The sequence below is a fragment of the Fulmarus glacialis genome, unplaced genomic scaffold (genome assembly GCF_000690835.1).
Source record: "Fulmarus glacialis isolate BGI_N327 unplaced genomic scaffold, ASM69083v1 scaffold39281, whole genome shotgun sequence".
In the NCBI taxonomy this organism is placed as follows: Eukaryota; Metazoa; Chordata; class Aves; order Procellariiformes; family Procellariidae; genus Fulmarus; species Fulmarus glacialis.
Genome location: NW_009194176.1, coordinates 154,148 through 159,404, shown reverse-complemented (window position 1 = coordinate 159,404; position 5,257 = coordinate 154,148).

The window sequence follows — 5,257 nt, the reverse complement described above, 5'->3', positions numbered from 1 at the left end:
TTTCGCTCCTTGTATTAGAGCCCACGCCAGGCATCCTCGGCTTCGCCCCCTTCCTCCTGGTCTCTTTTTTCGCCTTCCCTTTCCTCCTAACAAACTTATTTCAGCGTTCAGCTACTGTGTCCTCTGCCGGGCTCTGCGGAGTGAAAGCTCCTCCAGACCTGACGTGATCTGGCAGGCGCTGCCATCCTGGGGAACTTTTGACTTGTGAAATAGCCGAGCGCAGGACCGGCGATGGCCGGGGACCTGGAGGAGCTGCGCGGCCGGGCTGGCCCGGGCGTAGAGAAGTTTGTGCAAGATGGGGATGAGTTTGTAACAAGGCTGCTCTGCGGGCTGCCAGCGCTTCCCAAGGGCTGGTTTGGCAGCCTGGCCGTGCCAGGACCCTGGGACCTTCCCACCGTGCCCACTGTCCCCCGGCCAGCGGAGGAGGCGGTGGCCGTATGCCACGCGGGGATTCCCTTTCCTCGGGGCTGCCAGGTTAAAGCAGCTCAGTTCCACTGAAGCAGAAAGTAGCGGCGCTACGACGAGGAATTGGGGCCTTTCGGTGCGTAAATAACTAACGCCGCACGTGGATTTGATTTTCAGCACAGAGGTTTCGCATGGGTTTTTTTTATTCATTAGTCCAGACCCAGGCCTGATCTGCCGCAGCAGCGAAGCTCGCCGGGGTACGAGGCTTTCCTTCCGCCGGCGAAACGAAATATTTTCACGCTTTTATCTGTGTGCAAATTAAATGAGTTAATATGGTATTAAAAAAAGCGTTTGTTTACATTGTTGTCCTCCTCTAGGGTAACAATCTACAAATTGATCTAAAAAGATTCTATTTGCTTCAGGGAAAAAAAGAAAATTGTATTAAGCCACAATCGCACTAATTATTGACCAGAGGGAGCTGAGCTCTCTGTATCACTGAGATTATAATAATCATATGAAGCTGGTTTTTTAAAAGCAGTAGCCTACGTGGCTCTGAGTATTGAATTAAACTGAAAGTTTTATAACAGACTTAATCTCAGTTGCGAGTTATAAGGTCTAGGTGAAGAACAAACAATAAACTAAAACATAATAAAAGATAAAGAAGATAAATCCGAAGGAGAAGTAAAATAAGCGTAATCTTTCAAATTAGCATTTAATCTGAACCATGGCTACAGCAGAAACTTTAGTTCAAGTAATAACATTATGTATTACTTCTAAATTTGTCATTTTGTGTACAGCATTTGTGTACTGGCAAAAGGCTTAGTGTTAAAGGCATTTCTGTCAAAACAACCCATTGCTTTGGGGGACCTAGTATGAACTTTATTGGCAAAAGCATTTTTTATTTGTATAAGGTACAGTTACAGTAGAGTAGTTTGCCAGCAGAGCCGTACGAGGAATTTCTTTGCCAGGCTGACCTAGCCCATAGACTTTTTCAAAGTAATCGGTTGTACGTCAGGTTTGCTTTGCTCTTATTAACAGCAGAGCTCCTTGTGTTTGCAGAGAGCGCGGGGTTTGCACTCGTTATTATACTTTAACTGTGGAAAGGCGACGGTGCCAAAGAGTTCAGTTGTGATCCTTTGCTCGTGCTTTGCCAGAGCCCCGCTGGTTAAGGCAGCCGAAGGCTGCTGCCCTCCGTGCCAGCGCGCTATCGGGCTGCTCGGCGCCTGATCGATGGACTGGTGCTTTGCCACTGGAACCGGTCCCACGAAAACACATCAGGCTGCTCTGCGCTGCGAGGTGCTGCGCCGAGGACTGGCAGTGGGATGCGAATAGCAAGAACACACGGTGGCGAAACTGGAAAGAAGCAAGATTTTTAAAAAAAAAAGGGAAAAAAAGAATAGTTTAAGGTAGTGGTGATTGTTTAAGAACATAGGCAGGACAAGGATCATACATAGAGGCCTCGCGTTTCCCTAAACTGACCGGTATAATGGGAAGAATGAGACAATCTTCCAGGGACACAAACTCAATTAAAATAAATCTTTATGTATCTCACTTCAGCCATTAAAACTTAGCCAGCTATTGTACTTTTTAATGTGGAACAGTGTCACACATCCATCGCATTCAAACGTGCAAGCAATGTTTTCACCGATATGGTTAAGTAACCCAATACCCAAGATCAGTCAAACAAAGTATCCATCTAATTAAATCTAATCAGTCAGTGCACAAGCTTACATTGTGGTCATCGCCTTGGTATGTACGGGAGGTTTTGAAGCAGTGAAGCAAGGGGCATGAGATTGAATAAGTGTTAGATGATGAAAGGCAAGGGTTAAAAACTTTCAAACTACAGTGTTAACATTTCTTCCCTGTCATCAGCTATCTGATATTTTGGTATTTCAGAGGTGGTGGGGGGGAAAAAGTAAAGAAGAAAAGAAGGAACAAACGAAGTATGCATGGCATCTAGATCCTGGGTGCAGTGCAGCGAGCGCTCTGTAAGCTGCAGAGCCTCCGAGTTGGTCTATATGCAAAGTTAGTTGCATCCCAGCATTTACAGTAGAGGCTTCCACGCAGTATAATGATAGTACTGTTTTAATGATGGAAAGTAATGCTGCTTTAACTTTTCAGACTTTTAGTGACAGACTCTGGATGTCTCAAGCAGGAAGGCGATCGGTCGCTTTCAAGACAGTTTTATGGAAAAAAAAGTTGAAGTTTGGTGTTGGGACCTGCAGCACACATAGCTGCACCTGATGTGAATAATAAATACCGCTAATTTCATCCCTCATATCCAGATAAGCCCCCTTCACAGCAGAATAGCAACAGGCCCTTACTAATAATCTTCCTAAATGTCTTTTGGTTTTTGAGACTGCTTCTAAAAACTCACCCAGAGCTGCAGCAGCACGAGGACAGGCCAAGCCACGGGCGATTTTTTGCTCTTATGCAAGTGGGCAAAACGGCGCTTCAGGGCAGACTTTGGCCATAAACTTGTTGCTCCTATGAACTCTGACCATGTGGCCAAAACAAACCTAAATAATGTTCGAGAGGTTGGGGCAGGTTCTCAGTGCAAATCGATGCGGGTCTGCAGAGATAAACAGCCTTCTGCCGGTGATTGATGCTATGGGGCGGCTTGGCCCCTCGTCACATCTCCTCTGAAATCCCAGGGAGCCTCACCCCGATCGCCTCCCTGCAAATCTCTTTCATTAACTTCTTCCTTCTCGACTCCGCGTTAAATGAGCCGGGCAGCCTAATCCGGTGGTGTGGCCGAGGGCCACGCAGGAGATGTTGCAAGGCTTCTTTTTGCTTCACGTCATGAGTGCTGTTTGCTGTTGTACCTCTCCGGGTCATCCTGCTCCAGACAGGTAAATAGAAACACGGGACTAATCCCGTTCCACGGGTCCAAAAGGAATGGTGTATGTTTAGTCCGGTCTTTATCATTCTACCTGTGCTGGAGATATTTTCCTTACTGCTGGGTAAGCCCAGATGTACACCATCTGCTTGTCTTGTGATCTTTGACATGATTGAGAGGCCACCAAAAATACCCAGTGATTGCATACTTTTCAACTGACTGGTATAAAAGGAGAAGATGTTAATAATCAAGCGAATAATATTTGCTATTTTGGGGCCTCCTGAAAATTCTTGTGAGATGTATTTTGAAAGTAGATGCTAAACATTGTGTGTGCATAAGCCTTTGCATATATCTCTTCCCTTAGCCATATGTTTGAATACACACAGTTTTAGATGAAATATAGCAGAGTCTATTTTAGGTGTGTTTGAAAAACTCAATAGCCTTAGATTGGCTACCATAGCCTGCTCTTGTCAGCCGTTTCGTTTCTGACTTTCTGTGGAGTCGCAGGGTCTCAAGACCAAATATCTGAAATACGCCTCATACCTCTTGGGTAAAAATAAAAATACCCTTCTCTGTATGCTTTTGAGCAAAATACTTCATCCATTCCCGGTTGGAGAGAGCTTGCCTCTGCAAGGCTGGAGCGCCTGTTGCCAGTGCGGAGATCAATGGGAGCCCGAGTCCCTCAGCATCTTGCCAGAGCCCCGCTCCAGATGTCCGATAAAACTCCACGGGGCTCGTGCTTTGAAAAGAGCGTGGGCTATGTGAATCGCTGTTGCAGTAATAAAATTGCACCTATTCCAGATCTTGTCTTCTCTGTCCAATTAGAAGAGCATGTTTTCTGCTTATGGTTTTTAAAAGTTGGCTGACCAGCTGGGTTTCATTCCTTTCTCCTTTTTTTTTTTTCTTTTCTTTTTATTCAGTATTTTTTTTCCCTTTTTTTAATATATAACATTCGAATCGATGTTCAGTGCCGTTCTCTTTGATAGTTCATATGCTGGTTTATGAGCATGGCAAAAACAAAAAAGGTCAGTTAAAGGTTAAGAAAGACAGTTATCAGGCCTGTATAAGCGAGGTATTTTTAAGGCTCTGCGAATTGGCAGCACAGTTAAAGCATCATTCATAAAATAGTGTGCATTAAAATTACCATATCCATTTTTAAGAGTATGGAGATTATTCCTTTGCCAAAAGGATTAACTCCACCTTCTCATCACTGCCTTTATACCGGGGTGTTTTTCCATGGGAGAGAATAATTTTGGGCATTTTGCCTACAGTATCCAGGCTTATACCCCTCGCTATTTAGCTGTTACAGCTGGGAAAATCTGGGACTGAAAATGTAGCCATATAATATGGCAACAGCCAGAACAATAAGACAGGCAAATCTTTTAAATCTGTACTTTATAAAACATCTGTTAAAGAATATTAAGTCAGAAGTTCTGTTCACATATTTGCTGTGTTTCGCTTATTAAACTCAAACATTACAAGCTTGCCTTATTTTTCTTAATAGAATTACTGGTCGGGCTTAGTAGAACGATTTGGAAAAAAAAAATCCTGTTTTTTTAGCCTTCTCTGAAGCCTCTGGAGTAATGACCCACGCATACTGGCCCGAAACCCCAGCAGATTTTACAAGGGCTGCTGGTTACATTCACCTGGTTTGGAGGGAAACTTAACAGATTTTTCTCCTGATCTGTTTGCCCGCCTGCTGAAACGCTGCCATAAACTGTCCTCATTTTTTGTACAGCCCGCGCTTCAGCCTGCACTCGTTTTTCTTTTGTCTTTCAACCATCTCTCATTCTGGGTCAGCAAATTCTGGTTTTCCCGAGAACTTTAGTGTCCAAATCAGCATCTCAAACCCAAACTCAAACATCTGCAGGGTCTTGTGCGCCGGCTCGAGCCGCAGGAACTATAAAACTGAGAGAGGACAGTCCCAAATTAACCCAAATTTTTCGAGATGTTTACAGTGCGTTGGGTCAAACCACGAGAAACACAAAAGTCTTTGCTCCAGGTAAGTTCCTT